The sequence below is a fragment of the Aulonocara stuartgranti genome, assembly GCF_965226115.1.
Source record: "Aulonocara stuartgranti genome assembly, chromosome: 11".
Taxonomy (NCBI): domain Eukaryota; kingdom Metazoa; phylum Chordata; class Actinopteri; order Cichliformes; family Cichlidae; genus Aulonocara; species Aulonocara stuartgranti.
In genome coordinates this window covers 27532639-27553126 of record NC_138947.1, presented here as the reverse complement: position 1 = coordinate 27553126, position 20488 = coordinate 27532639, and the positions used below count along the sequence as shown (strand labels likewise).

Below are 20488 nucleotides of genomic sequence, written 5' to 3'. Positions count from 1 at the left end.
TTTTGTATCACTTAGTTCGTTTTGTTAAGCTCTCTTTACAGTCAATCACCTAAAAGACTATATTTACATTATTATATAATGAAATCAAAGTAAATCCATTGAAAATAAGTACCTAAATAGGACATGCATTTTGAAATAGAACATTTAGAAAAGGTTAACTTATTTGTACCAAAGCAGATCCAGTTTTGTCCCGCTACAAGGCCACAGCATGACTCCATCTTATCCGGGATTGGCTCCTCGGGGTGCAGGACACAGCTGTAAATAGATGCAAAGAGGAAACTAAGTGGGTGATCGTGTTGTTTCAGGCTTGTTAACAACACACTAGCAGAGACACCCCCCCACCCCCACCAATACCTCACACCAACCTCCCCCTTAAGTGACTGACAGTCTGAAAACATCATCAGTCAACTAGCCAGTGACTGTCCAAGCTATCCAGTGAGCTGGTTGCAGTCACCTGTAATGCACTTTGTTAGGGAACCAGCAGGCATGTTGTTCTGTCAGTGAGCCACCCAAAGAGCAAATCCCAAATCGGTGTGTTTCAACTTGGCGGTCGGTCAGTCATTCAACACCTTTTGGTTCATGCTATCAGAAAGAATTTCCTGCCACAGTTTTCTCCTCCCTTAACACCTGGACACGCAGACACACACATGCATACAGACACTTGCAGGAGGCAGACAGACACAAGCCAGCCAAATGGCTTCTGCAGTCACACTTTGTTACTCTTTGTTCTCAAACAAGCAGCAGTGCTCCCACTGAATTCTCACATCTATTCAGCAGATGTTTCTCTTTCAAGTAATCAGAGAGTCTACCTGCAAAACTCTGCCGGTTCACTGTCTCTTGTGTATTCCATTATGAAAAACCACAGGACTTGGATGGGTTACTGCCCTGAAGGTTGTTTTAGCTCATGATCAAATCCAGCATGATTTACTGTGAGTGAGCTGGACAGATTTCAAAGGTGCCTCACATGGGCTATGATTTGATAAGCATATTATGGATCAAACCATTGACCTCACTGTCTCGCCACAGTGGATTGGATATTACTCAGTATTTGACATAGGTTACATATTGCATGTTTCTCTTTATTTGCACTTCATAAACACTGCAAACATGCAAAAATAAAGAATATACAGAAATTTTATGTGATTTTTTTTAAACCGAATTTATAAGCATGTCCCCTTTTTAAATAACCCAATTAAACAGAAAAAAGAGCACAAAAACAGTTTGCTTTCTGCCATTTAAACAGAATTAGTTTTTATGCTCGACTGTTGTTTGTGTACCATTACTGTCCTTGTAAAGGAACAGCACACAAAAAGGAATGTCGTTGTGTTTTGGTGTCATTTTGGCTTTTCACACATCTACTAATCTCTAATCTTCTAACCTGGAGATGCAAGTGCTTCATTTCCTGTTTCAGTCGATCTGTAGTTCAGCTATAAAGTGGTGATTTTTTTGCAGATACCACACCTATAATATGGGAGAAGACTACAGTAAGTCAAGGGCACCTCAAGCATGAGTACAAATACTTACATGGCTGTGTTGACACAACCACAGCTTAAGTTTGCAAAATGTCCTTTAGACAATGATACTTTACTAACGTCAGCTGCACACACACACACACACACACACACACACACACACACACACACACACACACACACACACACACACACAGGCTCATTTACATCATAACAGATGGCCTCTACAAAAGTGCACACACAAGGGTTTAAGCAGAACATCATTTGCACAAACATCTGCTGGATATGAGGTCCAGCATTGGTGTTTATTCACATACAGAGAGTGATTGTCGAAATTCAGCCAATGTGGAAGTAACATTGGCTGAATGTCAGGATCTAGTTGTGTACAGTCTTCCAAAAAGCTAGCACTATGTAGTCTGATGGCAGTGACGGTCTGCAAAGGGTTGCGGTCAACAAGCCACTCTGCTAACAAGCATCAATTATTCGCTGAAGGTCACAGGAGTCCAGAGTTTGGCACCATGCGTACTCTTTCGGAGAAGGACGTTTTGGACATCAGCTAAGTGAAAGGAGTGTGGACACATTTGGTCACCCCAGGTCTTGCATGAATAAACAACACTTTTCACACAGTGCTGACTCACAGATGGTGAGCTCCAACTCTCTAAGTCTCTCCTGGTGCTTGGTCAACTCCTGCTGGCTTTTGTCATGGCTGATAGTCTGCAGTGTGCATTTGATGAGATAAAACAAAAAGATACTATAGTAAATAATACTTGAGAAAGGGAAAGTATTCCTCATGTTCATCTGCTTGTTCCAAAGTCCCTTCTAGCCAGTAGTGTGCTCTTCTTTTCTAGCTCTCTCCACTGTCCTTGTTGTGGGCTATTTATGTCAACCTGTAGCCATAGTCTCACCCCTGAGGTAGTAAACAGGAAATGAAATGAAAGTAGAGTTCATTATGAAGCAAAAGAAAGCTCAAAAAATTGTTTTTAGCAGTTGGTTTCACTTTACTACAGAGAAGTTCTTCATATATCATAAATTCAGTGTATCTACATGTGATCCTGCCAGGACCTTCAGTCTTAGCAGGTGTAACGACACCAAAACAAAACTCAGACTAAAGCCAAGTAAGAAGCAAATGGCTCTAGTCAATAAAATAAAGCCGCTTCTCCAGTTGCTTTTCCCCTGCGTCGTCTAGACAGAAATGCTTATGCTCTAAGAGGTTTTCCAGATACTGAAATCTTCTGTGAAAAGCATTGTGAGTTGGCCACAGGTAAATCCTCCTTATAATTTCTCAACTCTTTTTGCATCCATTAAACAAGACTTTCAAGATTACTTTAGCCAAAGTAATAAATCTATAACTGTGGCAAAAGAAAATGGATACATGTCCATATTTCAGCTCCCTCTGGATATTGTGCAAATATACGGGCTCTAGAGGGGACTCAGTTCTGGTTTTGAGGATAACTGCTCTGTATAATCACTTTCTCTTCATGGCTTGAGCAAGTTTTATGACCACAGCACCGATTGAAACAAAAAATAAAAGCAAAATTGTCAATAAGTGACTGTTTTTCTAATCACACTGCAAAGCTATTCTTTGTAAATCTTTTCATACAGTATATACAAAGTGACCACAAATATATGTTTGGAAAAGAGAATAAATTGTGAGGTAGGTGCATTATGTGCTGTGTGTGCAATTTGTTAAATGGACGGAATGAACCTCATATCTGCTCTATATGAAAGGAGATATTCAGCTGCTCTTTGTTTAGGATTATAATAGCTATATATTCAGTGTTTGCAATATAGGCAACATAATGTTATCCTTACAGCTCTGCTTTCCCAGCCAGTTTGCTGTTTATTGGCTTTCACTAGCCTGGACGACGTACATCACGGTAAACTGTTGCAGAAGGAGCCAAACATATGGCGCCAATAAGATTAATAGTTGGGAAACACATGAAAGATCAGACAGAAGACAAGGAAGCCATTCAGATCTTCTCTTACAATCAGTCTGGAATAATTTCCATGTTGTATAAAAACCATATATATGGGAAACAGACCAAGTGGCTTTGATAGTATGGTACAAAATAGCTCTTTCCCCTACAAATGTAATCCTGATATTTAATTATTCCTCATGTTTAAGCTGTTGAGGATGTGAATGTGACAATTTTACAAAATTGCCTCACACCATCGTTAAAATCGGAAATAAATCCCATTAACATCACCTTTAAAGAGTTTTGATTGTGTGTGTGTGTGTGTCTTTGTGCGTGTGTGTGTGTGTGTGTGTGTGTGTTTCACGTGAGTGTGCAAAAATAAAAAAAAACAGCTTGCAATAATTTATACTCAAAAAGACCCAAAGGGCTCTATGCCAAATTTTAGCAGTTTGTTAGGTGTGCCAGCACACTTCACACTGCAGGGAGGGCTAAACGTAAATTAGAAAACTATTTAAACATTGGCGATGGGCTCCCACCTGTTTACTTTTACCTTTCAACCAATTAATAGCTTACAGACTGGGTTACTTGTAGCAGGAGCAATCATGTACATGTGAGTTCAGTGATGCACATGCACACATATGCAGAATATAATGCGTAACAGTGATGTGCTTATGTTAATGTGTGGATAGAGAGTGGATGCAGTGCACCTCACCCAATGTGCCGATGTCAGAGTCCAATCAAAAAGCCACAAATCTGATCACGCGATACATTGTCATTCACTCCCCGAACAGAACTGATTTAAAGATTTTATTCATAGAATCAAGCAAATGATGCACTCGTTCGACTCACCAGAGCATCTATAAGGTCTTCTACCTGCTGTATTAAAACAGCATTAATCCATTTTTGTTTTGAGGTTTCTTTTTTCTCTTTCATCTGCTAGAGTACACATAATGTTTGCTACACTGGGCAAATCCTAAAGTGACAGGGCAGAAAGATGAGGTTAGGATAATAACAACTGGAAAGAAGACAGACATCATTACAAGCAATACATTTATATCCATTTTTAATTAGGTGGCTGGCTTTTCTCAGTCCACTGGGACCAGCTGACAGCCAAACTGGAAACTCTTCCCTTCTCTGAGTAACTGCAATCGTGCAGTGAGAGGTCAACCAGCTCAAGTCCTCAGCTCAGTTTAATCAGTGTTGACACGGGAGCACATTTACATTACATGACATGTTTCAACATGACAAGTGTTTGGGTGCCTCCTACTTATATTAGAAATATGTGCTACTGTACTCATTATCATATGTATATTACAAAAAATACAGTATATAGTAAAATGCACAATTTTATGCATTTTATGATTGGGTGGGGCTTCCTTCTGACGGCAGCTTGGTCATAAATCATTATCTACATGTGAGGACATGCTCTGAGTCCAGTTTGCCAAAGTGCATCATAATGGAGCATTTTAGTTCAGTGCCGTCTTCTGTTTCAGAAAACAGGTTTAGTGAAAGACGAAGGAAACTCTGGGTTTTCTGTTCCAGGAAGAGCTAACTTTACCTCGGAGGCAGTCACCAGGGTAACAGCAGACTCACTCCCCCTCTCCTGCTACACTTAAAGCAGCTGTCTGACACTGTGTTTGATTTCCGTATTTATCCAGTTGATGCCAAAGCACATTTCAGAGCACATTAATCAGTTTGCACCTTTACAAATGAACTCCTGGTTTAATTTGTTTCTTTTTATGTTCAACATCAGAACTTTTACAATCAATGTAAGGACACATATCATGGTATGTGGTGGATTTATTATCATTATTAAGTGAAACAAATCAAAGAGTTAAAACAAAGTGAAACTAAGTTCTAAACACTTTTTTCTTTCGGCTGCTCTCTTTAGGTGTCACTGCAGTGGATCATCTGGCTCCATATTACCCTATCACTAGTATCCTCTTCTCTCAACCCTCTGCACATCCTTCATTAGGTCCATTAACCTCCTCTGTGGTCTTCCTATTTCTCCCTTGCCTGGCAACACTATATATTTAAAATCCTTTGAACAATATATCCACTATCCCTCCTCTCCACAGGTCCAAACAATCTCATCCATGCCTCTCTAACTTTGTTTCCAAACCCATCTATCTGAGCTGTCCCTCTGATACACTCATTTCTAATTCTCTCCATTCTGGTCAATCTTAATGAAAAGTCAGTGCCACTGTGTCCAAACCATATATTATACAACTATCACTACCATCTTGTAAACACAAAGCCTCAAAAGAGAAAAACTGAAATTGGTGGTTCAATATCTGGTTGCTCCGGCATTGGGCAAGATACTGAACCCTGAGTTGTCCAGATTTGTTAAATTGAGTGGGAATGTGTGGGAATGTCAGATAGACAGCATTAGCAAAAAGTATACATTGCTTTTATGAATGTGGGAAATTAGAGTAGAAAAGTGCTATATAGGAACCACTCCATTTACCTCCTAATGTGGATACTTTATCACTTTAAAATGACCATTTTCTCTAGCTATACCACATTGCCACAGCCTGTTCATCAATGCCAACCAGACCACATATTTTGCAGAAGCTGGAAACACCACTGATAGCAGCAATTTTGGTATTCATCACTGAATACCAAGCAGTACGTGAAGCAGTATGAAAAACTTGGCACCATCCACTCTAGCACATCCCCAGCTTCTACCAGAGAAGGCTTTAATGCAGAGCTATTAAAATACCTATGCATGTGGTAAAAAAGACTCACGAATTAATAGCAGAGCTGTGGTATTCCTGCACCGCTGACAATGGTGTGGTTTCATACAGATTGCACGTGAATGGTTCAACTATCTACACATTCTGCATTTAGTCACAAAGAAAGTTCAGCTTACTGTCATATAATGTCAAGAGGTGACTTGGCCAAAAGTCATAGCTTCCCCTTAAGATGAAAAATCCAACAGCTCTGAGTAAAACAGACACAACCACTTGACTCATGTAAAAGATCACAGTGAAAGCACATGTACTGCAGTTTTTCCTAACATGACTTAATCACAGCCAATTACTGAGTTTAATGGCGGCTACATTGAGTTTTCCATTACCGTGTGCACTTACCTAGTATAGTGAGAGTCAAAAAAACACCAGTTAAAGCTCCTGCAACACCACACAAGCGTTTTGAATTACGTACTTCTGCTAAATTGACCTTTATCAGGTTAATGATGGGTGGGGCTATGGTAATAAATCTAGAGGTTATAGCTTATACCTTAGGATAAGTCTAAAGGCTGAATTGGATAATGTGTTGAGAAGAAATATTTGGATCAGTTTTCAGCTCCTGACATCTTGTTAACAGCTACATCATCTAAACCTCTTTTCACTCATGAACTAAAAAACTGTAGAGTCACTTAACGTGCCATTTTACAACCATCTCTTCATGCCGTGTTGCCTCTATTCACCCTTAGTTGGTTCATTACTGTGCATGAAATTGCCCTTCTCACTCCGGTGTGAAAACTGCTTCCCCACTCAGTGCTCATAAATTATCTGAAGAGAGAAAAGGAGGGGCCGCAGTGGTTTTCTGTTACTCTAACAAATTGGTGTGCTTTGTTGAAGAGAGAGAGAGAGAAGATAGTTAAAGGGTGGGAGAGAAATAGAGGGATGATGGGAGGGGAAGATGAGTAAGTGTTAGGTCTTTTGCATGAACAGCCTTTGAAACAGCGCATCTCAGTTTACATCAGGACTTTGAACCAGATGTTAAACAAATCTCTCTTTCTCTTTCTTCTTGTTCAAGTCACATTCATTTCTGTCTCTACATTCGGTATGCGGTTCTGTTGTTGGGCTTATGTACAAGCTTCTGATTATTATTAAAACTAAACTAAAGGCTAAAACTACACGTGAAAAAGCATTTTAGTTAACTAAAATAGAAATAAAAACTAGACTTTTAAAAAAATTATTACTTGGCTGATGAGTCATTAAAAGATATGTGTATTGGATGTTTACAATACTATAAGACACTATGAGCCAGCTGCTATGAAAAAAAAAGTTTTTATTGTAATATCTCTACTCATTTTCCAAAATGTTGTCTCTGCCACATGCCCCCCATACAGACATAATTGATAAGACTAAAACTAATACTGAAACTAACTAAAACTAAAGTTTTTCTGCATAAATGATAGGGATTTGCCTTCTCAAGGGTTGTTTGAGTTGGTAAAGGATAGCTAGATGCATATTTATTTAGCCTTCTGTATAGATGTTTTTTCGGTATCGGTAATTCCCTTTGATAGAAAAGTTATTATTCACTGTTACAAGAATCAGAACAGGAAAGCCAAGTACTGGGTGTGACAGGAATTTGGGAGAAACAACTTCATACCACCATGGCCGAGTCTTTTTTTCATTTTAGCAAAGTTCATAGTTCATGTATACTTTAAGTTCTGTATACTTTAATAAATTCAGAAAGGGGAGGTCAGTGCCTTTATTATGACTTCCAAGAACTTATTATGTCTTATTAAACTTTTTATAAGACAAAGTAAAGATGGGAAAGTACTTACATCTGGTGGGAAAAAAATGTTGCAGTGATGAGTTTTGTGTTTTTTAGTTTCAAGAAACATGTTGAAATTTGTTTTATGGTTATTTGCAAAAGAAGTATGATTGTAAGCCAAGCATGTGCTGGAGCAATCGTGGCTCAAGAGTTGGCAGTTCATCTTGTAATCGGAAGGGTGCCGGTTCGGACAGTCTCGGTCATTGTGTCCTTGGGCAAGACACTTCACCTACCACCTACTGGTGATGGCCAGAGGGGCAGATGGCGCGATATGGCAGCCTCGCTTCTGTCAGTCTGCCCCAGGGCAGCTGTGGCTACAACTGTAGCTTGCCTCCACCAGTGTGTGAATGTGAGAGTGAATGAATAGTGGAATTGTAAAGCACTTTGAGGTCAAAGGAGCTTGCAAAGAAAAACATCTGGACTTCTTTAAGTTGCTTGAAGACGTTTCACCTCTAATCCGAGAAGCTTCTTCAGTTCTAAGGTCAAATGGCGGAGAGTCCCAGATTTAAACCCAGTGGGAGTTTTCCCCCAAAGAGGGACAAAAGGACCCCCTGATGATCCTCTAATCACCTGAGCCGTGTGAAAATGGGTGTGGGTCCCAATCAGCCAGGGTTTCGGGTGAGCTCATTATGAAACCTGGCCCCACCTTATCATGTGATTTCCTGAGGTCAGATGGCCCAGGATGTGAGTGGGCGTTAAGGCGTCTGGGGAGGGATCTCAAAACTGGATTATAGATGGCAGACAGTTGGTGTCGTAAACCCCCGCCTCAAATATGGTCGCTCATATATGTGTGTGTGTAGATAGATAGATAGATAGATAGATAGATAGATAGATAGATAGATAGATAGATAGATAGATAGATAGATAGATAGATACTGTGTAAAATGCATTCTTTGGTGCTTTTAAAGAAACAATAAAAACTCTTCTAGCATAACTACAGGCTTAAGTTTGGACATAAATTTTTACCCATCACACCATGTGAACACAGGCAGATGTGGTGTCTGTTTTTGTTTCTGAAAACCAATCACAATATGATAGAAAACAGCTGCTTTGTGTGTGTGTGTGTTTACCTCAGTAGAAATAAACCAAAGACAATGTCAAACTGTCTTGAAACACATGGACAGCATACAGATTGAGTGTTAAGTGATTCCTTTGGATCATTTTTTGCTGTATAGAGCTTAGCTTGGTCATATCTGCAGTTGTATATGAAAGCATAAGATAGTATTATGTCTTTGCATAAATACATCAGAGGAAGTATGGATATGTGTTTGCATGCAATACTTACTTCTTTGCAGGGGGCTTTACACATCTAACAGTTACCAAAAAAGACTGTGTAAAACATGACTGCATGTAGTAACTCATGCACACACACACATTTCTATGCGCACTCAGACAGTGTGGGTGGGATGGCTGCAGGAGCAGATTCACTCTTACAGTTTGATCACATCATTCAGTTGCCTGGCAGGGTAAACGCTATTAAATGCTGAGAATCCAAACTGTTCTCTGTGTGTCTGTGCATCCGTGTTTGTCAGAGAATAATGTAGCCTTTCAATCCACTTGCAAACATTTCAAACATTTAAAGGTGGGGTTTTGCTATATTTTTTGTAAAGATAATCAAAAATCAATTATTTCAATATACAGTATCTGTGACTACAAAGCTGCACAGACTCTACAATCACTCACAGAGTTGCTTAGTTGCCCTCTCAAAGTACCACCAGTGTGTGTTTAGTGAGGTTTATATAAGCCGCTTCCAATGTTTATTCTTAAATACAGTGATATATACAGAATTGTTATGAATGTCTATTAGCCACAGACATTAAGGTTCATAAGAGCTACTATTAAACCAGGCAGTACTCAGTGGTGCCTAATGCAAGTCTGATAATACTGTTGCACAATAAGTAAGAGCTAGATCCCAGGGTTGGAGGAGAAATTATGATCATCATTGTTTCGTTGCTTATTAATATGTAAAAGCTCATTAGATGTACAATTTGGTGATGACTATCACTGTGAAACGAGTACACCACTAGTTTAGCATTGCATCCTGACCAATGTATACCAAACTCATAGTTTTAAAACAAGAAGGATAAAAAAAATGCAGCAACATGTATTTGTTTTCCCTGCCGTTTCCTTCCTTTGCTTTGTTAATTTAGTATCTCATCATCAGACATGAGGACGTTCAAGTCCCGTATTAAATAAACAGGTTTCACTGGTGTTATAAAAGACTGTTCATTGTGCCAATTTTAAAACAATAGTTTAGATTCATCCTTATTTTTTCAATTACCCGTTATATTTGCAGCGAGAAACACATTGAGAGAGACTGACAGGTATTACGTAACTATGTATTTGTGTTTTTGAGACTCTTCCAGTAACTTCCAGTAATTCATGGACGCTGCTGTATTCCTGCCATGAAGTCCAAAGAAATCCACCCTCACTCACAAGCTTGGGTGCATCCATCATATGCATACAGTACACTTACAAGCAAATTGCCTCACAGAGGAAAGCGTGCATGTGCGCATGCACATGTGCATGCATGCACACATGCACATGTGCATGCCATGCACCCACAGCTGTGAAAGTTTAGTTTGGATTTCCATGAACATACAGCAGAGGCAAGCCTCCAATCTCCTCTCCCAGCACAGGAGACGGCATCTGCCAAAACCAACACAGGGTGATTGTGTGTGCATCTGTGCATCTGTATGTTGTGCAAAATAGTATTTTGTATCTACATGTGAAATAATGCACATGCATTTGTGTATGTGCATGCTTTTTTATGAACAGGACAGCTTCCCAAAAATGTGAAAAGTGACTAATACGATCCTTTGTTTTATCCTTATTCTCCCAGTCTCTCCCTTGCTCTCTGCTAGCTCAGTATTGTAATGCAGTAATTATCCTCAGTGTAAGATTTATGGAATGGGTTACACTAGCAATGATGCTCATGCAGACTGTTGGAGAGGGAGCGAGACTCATGTTACACAGCATGGTTCCACTTAACACCACCATCAACACATGACTGAAAAAATAATGCTGACTAAACAGTATATAAGTCATTAGCTGTAAGCTATCAAACAATTTACTGCTCACATGTGTATGCAGGACTCTGTATCTGTGTGTTTGCTGTGCAAATATTGAATCTGTATGTATTACGGATTCTGATTCATAAAGATTAGAAGGGCTTTTATTTTTTTGCCGTAAACGTCACTGAAACATTCTTAGCTTTTCCTGCGTTGTCAGATTAAAACAGGTGACCTAAGCAATGTTTTCTCTGGTATAAAATTGTAACATAGCCATTTTGATAAGCTGTTACTCACTTCTCAATAGAAATAATGTGAATACTACTAAAAATCATCATCATTAACATCACAAAGCCTCAGTATTAGTTGTTATCAACAAAACAAATGTTCACTATGCCAGCACTGCACGTTGTATTACATTTGTTAGGAAAATGCATTTGTAGATTGAGCAGCAGAGTTGCAAATGTTGATTTCGCCCTTGAATGACTTGTCTGTTTTTCATATTTATATTTATTCTGTTATTGACTGTTTTTCTGGTACCCCAGTGCTGACAATCTGGTGCCTGATCAGCACCTGATTAGCTGCACCTGTGAGCAGCGGTCACCTTTGACTGATCTGGCTATAGGGCAAGTTCAAGCTGATATTTTGCAACATCAAACAAAAGCCAACAGCAGAATAAGCATTAGAAAAGAAGACAAGTTTCTGATGGGTGCAACTCACATGATCAACCCTGCTGCTCAACCCACAAATGCATTTTCCTTACAAACAATTCACATGAGCACCATTTAAGGGAAAATAAACAGGCTTTCTAACAGTATAAGACTTATTGCCAACAAACGTTGTAACCAGTGTTGGGACTAACGCGTTATTAAGTAACGCGTTACAGTAACTACGTTATTATTGTGGTAACGAGCACGGTAACTAGTTATTATGCCAAAATCAGGAACGCGTTAGTCGTTACTGGGATTTCGATAGGGTCGTTACTCGTTACTGAATCCACAGATTCAGTAACATTAGCAAGTGGCGGAAGCCAGCAGGTGGATGAAGGAAAAGGGACGCAGAAGGAAAAGAGACCCGAGGCGGCCGCCGGTCCAAGTGTGAACTGAACTTCAGGTAAGAAGTTATGACCTGCAGTCTCTCTGGGTCAGATATGAACCAAGTTTAGGTGGAGTTTATTTTCGTTATTCTGACTTTTTCTGTACTGCGTGCTAGCTAGCATGACGGAGTTTCTATACAGCTGGGTGGGTGCTATGAAGTTAATGATGTTGAACCTTATTTTGTTCATAAGTTTGTCCCGTCTGGTATTCAGAGAAAATATTACGCGTTTCTTATTGAGGTGAAAAGGAACAGTTTGTCCCGTAATTCAGCTACAATGAAAAAGACACAAAGCTGGAGTTATTCTGTGTCTTTGCTGCACAGCTGCCTCTTCTCCTCTCATTCTCCCCCCTCCCTCCCTCTCCTGTTTCTACTTCAATCATGAAACTGATCAATGATCAGCTGATCGGCTCTCTTGTTTGTTTATCGCCCACTTTGCGCCGAAAGAGGAAACCACCGGATGTCGCGCTAAACAACAGCAACACGTTTAATCTTGATCAGCTGTTGTTAGAATTTATTAAATATTAATTTCTAGTATCAGCTGATGTTTGCTGGAGCCACAGCTGCAAAAAAGCTGCTGGTCATGATATGGTTTGGTTATCTGGTGAGAGGGAAACATGAAGATGAAACCAGGAGATGTCCTTACTGGATCTTAACACACTGTTTGCTGCTACAACTACACATGTTTCTTTTCCAAATATTTATTTATAAGTGACTTATGTATGTATGTATGTATATATATGTATATATTGTACTATTCTTAGTTAGCGTATTGTCTGTCTTGTCTTAATGTTGGTTTAAAATGGAGCACTGTAACAAAAAATAATTTCCCCCAGGGATCAATAAAGTATTCTGATTCTGATTCTGATTCTGATCATCAGAGCTGAACAGGTGATGGAGAAACAGGTTTACCTTTTAGGTGACATGAATGAGTTGAAGGGAAGTTATGAACTGTTTCTGAGAGACAAATAACCCCAGGATCCTTTTTTAGGTAGCTGACAGCTGGTAACTGTGCAGGTGCGGATCTAGCAAAGTGTGGCCAAGGGGGCATGTAGGGCATTAACAGGGAGAGGGGGGCACAAAGAAATACTTTTCTTTCTTATTCTCATTTAAAATGTCTCGCTTTTAAAAAATAATTATCGGAATCTTACAACAAACGATTGATAGATTGATGCATATATACCATCAAAACAGTGTTCATCACTGTCACAACAGCGTTTGTTTTCATTCAAAGGCTTTATGATTTTTCCTATAATGGTGGGCCAGTCTCTAGTCAAAATGCCCGGGACGATTTTCTGTCCCAGTCCAGCCCTGTATGCAGCTCATCTGCAGTCTGGTGTTACCTACATCTTCGTATTCAGAAGGCAGAATTTCCGAGTTCTGAGTACAATCGAAAGCACCACGACTGCAGTTTTTGTGTTGGATGTAAAAGGCGCACATGACTCTGTGACGTAGGCTAGAATCATGGCAGCAGTCAATGACGGTCCAGGCGTGGGATTTCTCTCATGGAAATATGCACGTTATCTTTTCCTTTCTATTGGTAGGTGGCACAGTGCACTTGTGGCAAGTAAGCAAGCTAGAAGACTGGCAAAGTTATGGAAGCAACACATTAACAAGAGAATTCTGAGTAAAACCAAAGTTACTTTCCCTAGTAACTAGTTACTTTGAAAGTAACAAGTAACTTGAAGTAACTGAGTTACTTTTGAGAGAAGTAACTAGTAATGTAACTAAGTTACTATTTTAAAGTAACTTACCCAACACTGGTTGTAACAAACACAAATCTTCATACTTTTTGTACTAAATTTAATTTAAAATACATCATGTACTTTGAAACGAAAGGTTAAAACAGTCTTTATTAAAGGTCTAATATAATAAAACTATCTCTCTGTCTAAAGAGAAACAAAGACTGTAGGAAATCTTACATGAAGACTTAATGATGTAACAAAATTTCTTACCATGATGAATGTTGTCAGATGTTTGTTATATGGGCTGATATAATTTGGATTTGTCTGTTTTTGTTTTTTTCTAGACAGCTTTATTTTGTGTTTGATGAGACTAATGAAGTTGATTAAAGACATTTGCTTCAATGAGAAACAACAGCACACATCTTGTCCACCAGGTTTTTCCAGAACTCTTTTTTTGTTTGTTTGTTTATTGTAATGTTGAATTTTGTGAACATGGGTCTGACTCATCTACAGGACTCAGACAGTGGGCAAGGGAGGTGGCCAGTGGATTATTGTTTATAAGATTGAGATTTGATCCTCACAGAGTTCTGCACTGTCTGCTTTTCTAGAAACCCTCCTCAGCTTAGACCAAGCAACTTCCCCGACATGTTTACGACTGCAACCTACATCTTTTCATTGCAAAAATGAGACCAGAGGAAAACTGTAAGCCACTTTGTCACACTGTATGGTGAACAAAGGTTTTTCTAGGACTCTAGGACTTTAATTTTGTTAACATTACACAAAATTCACACTATACAGTGTATATTGCGTAACAAAGCTAATCTGTGTTTTGTCATGCCCAGTGTTGGTCAAGTTACTTGAAAAAAGTAATCAGTAACTAATTAGCGATTACTTCCCTAAAAAAGTAATCCCGTTACTTTACTGATTACTTATTTTCAAAAGTAATTAATTACTTAGTTACTTAGTTACTTTTTAAAAACACGATTTGCAACCTGAGTAGGTGATAAAGCGATAGATCTTTCAGCCCAATTCTACTTTTTCTGCATAATCCATCATACAAAATGTATTCAAATGGAAAAGTCTCTTTTTTTAAAACTTGTTTTATGCATCAAGCAAAAATTTAATTATATGCAACATTCTCTGACTGGAAGAAATTTGTTTAACATTTAAACTTATTTTCTGCACATTCCAGCACATAAAATATTTTTTTTCTGTGTGTTTACACTCACTCTTTCAAATAGATGCAAGTAAAACACAGTAGAAAATAAATAACATCAAAGACTAGCGGTCCTGTTGCTCTATTTTCACCTGTAAAGCAGGAGTGGCGTAGGCGGAGGTTTACCCTGGTGCAGGTGTGCCGCAGCGGTCAGTGGAAGAATCCGCGAGTTTCTCTGTGAATTTCCCATTATGTCGTTGCGCACTCTGTGCTTGCTTGGAAGTTTAGGGTTTTTTTTCGCTGTAAAAAGAAGTTATGAAAGGAAAGTTTTTGTCACTTTTTATGGAATCAAACTCAAAGTAAGGTCAGTACTTCCACGCTTTAAACGCTGCACGCTCATACTCTCTCCCACAATCGATATGTGATCCATTGTTGATCTGCACACAGCTGTTGTCACTAATGGCGCACTCGCTTACGTCACTGTCACGAGACATTCTCGCAAAAATTCACGGTTTTAGTAACGCAGTAACGCAGCGTTCCTACGGGAAAGTAACGGTAATCTAATTACCGTTTTTGCAATAGTAATCCCTTACTTTACTCGTTACTTGAAAAAGGTAATCAGATTACAGTAACGCGTTACTGCCCATCTCTGCTAGTATGTGGTAACATGGCCATAGCTGGCTGTGAACCAGACATGAGGGGAGCAGGGGATTTGAAAGCTACCATCGAGCTCCTGTGCTTGGCAAACTAACTGAAGATTATATGTGTTCTCTGCGCTAATCCTGGCCCTATCTCTGAGGGCTTTCCGGTTGAAGGACAGTTTTTTAACACATAATGGTAAAGAATGACACTTTAATTGTGGTGCATTAAGCACAGAGAGATGTGCTTTAACCTTCTGACCTGTGAAGGTCAGTACTTCCACGCTTTAAACGCTGCACGCTCATACTCTCTCCGGCACTCATATGATCCACTGTTGATCTGCACACAGCTGTTGTCACGAACGTCGCACTCGCTTATCGCTTACGTCACTGTCATGAAACATTCTCGCAAAAAAAATCACGGTTTTAGTAACGCAGTAACGCAGCGTTCCTACGGGAAAGTAACGGTAATCTAATTACCGTTTTTGCAATAGTAATCCCTTACTTTACTCGTTACCTGAAAAAAGTAATCAGATTACAGTAACGCGTTTTACTGCCCATCTCTGGTCATGCCTTCCTATGCTCTCTTTTTTTGATCTTTTCTCTCTTCTTCCCCATGCCACAAACCTGCCATGGTCCAGGGTGAGTGTCTGGTGTTTCAGTGTACTTTTCCACCACGACTCCTGCATATAAGCATCACTGTCCCTCCCATGTCTATCTCGTCTCACCTGCGAGCCATCAGCAGCAGAGATGGGCAGTAACGCGTTACTGTAATCTGATTACCTTTTTCAAGTAACGAGTAAAGTAAGGGATTACTATTGCAAAAACGGTAATTAGATTACCGTTACTTCCCGTAGGAACGCTGCGTTACTGCGTTACTAAAACCGTGATTTTTTTTGCGAGAATGTCTCATGACAGTGACGTAAGCGAGTGCGCCGTTAGTGACAACAACTGTGTGCAGATCAACAATGGATCACATATCGATTGTGGGAGAGAGTATGAGCATGCAGCGTTTAAAGCGTGGAAGTACTGACCTTACTTTGAGTTTGATTCCATAAAAAGTGACAAAAACATTAGCGTCCGTTGTGCATGGGAAGAAAACTTTTTACAGCGAAAACCACCCCTAAACTTCCAAGCAAGCACCGAGTGCGCAACGACATAATGGGAAACTCACAGAGAAACTCGCGGATTCTTCAACTGACCGCAGCACACCTGCACCAGGGTAAACCTCCGCCTACCCCAGTCCTGCTTTACAGGTGAAAATAGAGCAACAGGACCGCTGAGTCTTTGACTTAATTTATTTTCTGCTGCGTTTTACTTGCATCTATTTGAAAGAGTGAGTGTAAACACAAAAAATATTTTATTTTATGTGCTGGAATGTGTAGAAAATAGGTTTAAATGTTAAACTAATTTATTCAAGTCAGAGAATGTTGCATATAATTAAATTTTTGCTTGATGCATAAAGTTAAAAGATTAAAACTGATAAAACAAGTTAAAAAAAAGAGACTTTTCCATTTGATTACATTTTGTATGATGGATTATGTAGAAAAAGTAGAATTGGGCTGAAAGATCTATCACTTTATCACCTCTTCAGGTTGTAAATCGTGTTTTTAAAAGGTAACTAAGTAATTAATTACTTTTGAAAATAAGTAATCAGTAAAGTAACAGGATTACTTTTTTGGGGAAGTAATCGCTAATTAGTTACTGATTACTTTTTTCAAGTAACTTGACCAACACTGATCAGCAGTAATCAGCAGTCCTGCATTTAAGGCCACCCCCCACCCCCCCATGGAGCGCACCGCTCCAGCTATCCAAGTAAACATATCACTAGTAACGCCTCACCCTGCGTCCCTTATCATCTGCCAGTCAATAACCTGCTTCTTCCTCTGCTGCAGTGGACTCTGCGACTCTCGCTCCCTACCCAGTTCACGTGCCTAAGATTCCATAAGTAACAAAGACTTTGCATTCTTGTGCATCCACCCCATGTACCAGCCTACAGAACTTGTGACACAACCAGTCCCAACAGATGGCTGCCCCTCCCTGAGCCTGTTACTACATGAATTTTCTTCCTGTTAAAAGGGAGTTTTTCCTTCCTACTGTTGTAAAGTGTTTGATCACAGGGATCATTTGTCGGGGTGTTCTCCCGAATACTATAGGGTCTTTACCTTAGAGTACAGAGCATCTTCAGACAACTTATTTGGCACTCTGTAAATAAACCTGAATTGAATTTTTCTGTCTTTATTTTGCTCCTTACCTTTTATTATAGATGTTTTCCACTCGGTCCATGTCTTTTTAAGATAAGAGTTAGGAATCTCTTGTAGATCTTTAAATACAAAGAGTACTGATTTATACTGGATCATGTAATGGACAGGAAGCCAGTACAAGGTTGACAAAACTGTAGTAATACAATGTCTCCTTTTTGTCCCAGTTAGTAATCTGGCCACAGCATTTTGGACTAATTGTAGACAAGCCATAGATGACTAACTCTGAATTACAGTAGTCCAGTCTAGATATAAGACAATCCTGTATAATTCTTTCCAGAATGATTTTTTTAAAAAGCTTTTAGTCTGGAGGTTTTCCTAAACTGGAGGAAACTGGTCTAGCATTAATTTGTCAAATTTCACATTTGTGTCAAAGATTATTTCAAAGTTTTTACCATAAGAGGAGTTACAGATTGCAGGTTTTTATTCAGTCTCATCATAGGTTGTCCAAGCATTTTGGTAAGTTTACCACAGTTTCTTCAGTCTCTGTAATCCCAGGCTCACACCGTCATATTGATCATAATTCTACTGCACAACTTTTTGTTCATTTGGTATTTGAAGATGGTATCTGATAGTTCCTTAAGTTACTCTCTGTTGCTGCTCAGTTTAGATTGCTTTTTGATAGTCATTAACTGGTGAATTAAAATAATGCAGAGCTTAGATTTTGGCAACAAAAAAGGCATCTCAGTATCTTGGTTGTCTAACAACATGCAGCTGTAAAACATTACCAGTGTTTAAGCTCAAATTAACAAATTATTCATCTGTTATTTAGATATGCAGATAATGACTTGAAATGGCTTTTAAACGACTTACAGACATCAGTGATATATACCAATAGACTTATTATTTATTAAATACTATGTACTTAAATGAGTCAGCAAATTATTGATGTATCATTAATTATTTAAGAGATTCTATTTAACAACAACAAAAAAAGGGTTAAAAACTGTATTTCATACTATACCTTTGGCATAATCAAAGTGCTTTATCCCATAGTGGCTACTGCCTCCTTTCTCCTTCACATCTTCACTCCTGACCTACTTTTTGCTTCACTCCCTTCAGTCTAATCAATCAGAGCCAACACACAGCTCTGTGGTGGTATCAGCTTTCACAGATCTACTCAAAAACACTCCCAACAATAGAAATTAGTCATGAAGAGTTATAAAAAAGAAAACAAATGGGAGTACATGGCTTAAAAGCCAGACAGAGTGATTGTGCAATTCTTGTGTTGATGCAACATTCTGGATGTGCATGTATGCTTGCACACGCACACACACACACAAGACACACACACACACACAAGACACACACACACACTAATTAATTTCTTAAACATTTAACATACCTCTTTCTAACATTTACCCTAACCATAAGCCCCAAACCAAATCTGCACTCTGAAACTAAAAGGAGTAGTTTAACATTTTGAGTATTTGCGTTGATGAACACCACTTTCATTGCTCTCCATTAAACCTCTCTATTCAAACTACATCATCTCCTGTTCACCACTGTCTAAACGTGTTAATAATAGGATAGAAAAGTATCTGAGGATTCATCTTGAGCATCTACTATATAAACTTAATTTCATAGCATCAAAAATTTTGTCTTTTTTTTTAAGAAACAGCTTAAAACAAAAGGAATAGAACTCACTCCGACTGTGTGAATCGGTTAAAAAAGAAACCTATTGCAAGGTTCAGGGCTGCTTATTCAGTGGGCCTAAGTGTACGCCCAGCTGAAGTGCCCTTGAGCACAATTCCTGTGTAAATCAAACACAGGTTAACAGATGAGACCGTCCTACAGTTCTAGAAAGACTGACTCTCTCCAGCTTTTCAAACTTTTCTCACAGTTATCGAGGAGGAACACCCTGGTGTGTATCTCTCTGCCAGACCTCTACACATGCAGGGCAGACAGCAATGCTCTTGCACTCACGTGCACACACACACACACACCATGTAGTGGATGCAGTAAGTCACGCCCTGCGAGTCAGCCAGATTTTTAATAAATGAACAATTTCTCATTATTTTGCACATTTTTGAATGCACATTCAGTTTGATTATTAAACAGAAACAGCAACACTCGGCCTAACTTATTTTTGTTATTTTAGCTAGCCTCTGGTAGCTTGGCAGATGTTGGTTAAGGAGACAGCAGCAGACAATTGAAAGTGGTTTAAGAGGTCATTCCAGGGTTAAAGTCAAGCAGGGTGGGTCTGTTTTTCTCTGCCAGGAAAACGTCAGAACTCACATCTGGAAACTCTCCGTCAAAAAAATCAAAATCACCTTTATTTTGATTCCTTACGGTACGGTATATAAGCCTCGTCAACTTCAATTGTAAAAGACAATTTGGTAGATTCAGATTGCTGACAGTCTGCTTATCCTGATTCACGTGAAGCATTCATCTGGCATTTAGTTTTAAAAAAGGGCGGAATCAACCCCAGTTCCACATCACTACTGAGGAACGATACAAATGTCAAAAAAACGTCAGCTATGATAAAACAGCAAAGACAATTAAAGGCAACGGGTGGCCTCAGTGGAAAACAGGTTTTATCACCAGAGCCAGCTGTGAGGCAAGCGGTCTGAGCAAGCAGTCAACCATGATGATAAGGAGGGTAGCAGAAGATACGGTAGTTTGTTTGATTTGGATGACCTGGCTCTGGCATCTGCTCATGGCTGGCCTGCTAAAATAAGGTTAAGAGAGCCAACAAGACACATGTTTGTAAGAAACAGACCAAGACAAACAGAATGACGACGA

The 20488-nt window shown here is 39.2% G+C and overlaps 2 long non-coding RNA genes across 2 annotated transcripts in view; one reads left to right on the top strand and one right to left on the bottom strand.

The window, feature by feature from the left end:
• Nucleotides 1-172: 172 nt before the first annotated feature.
• On the bottom strand, nucleotides 173-18789 carry LOC309717719. The gene is made up of 3 exons (XR_014279800.1): nucleotides 18708-18789; nucleotides 14997-15144; nucleotides 173-255 (listed from the first exon to the last, which is right to left on the bottom strand). It is a non-coding gene; the product is annotated as an uncharacterized lncRNA (long non-coding RNA).
• LOC309717716 overlaps nucleotides 11927-20488 on the top strand; it is a 51307-nt gene continuing 42745 nt past the window's right edge. The window contains exon 1 of the long non-coding RNA XR_014279797.1: nucleotides 11927-12021. This is a non-coding gene — a long non-coding RNA (uncharacterized lncRNA). The remainder of the gene's footprint in view (nucleotides 12022-20488) is intronic.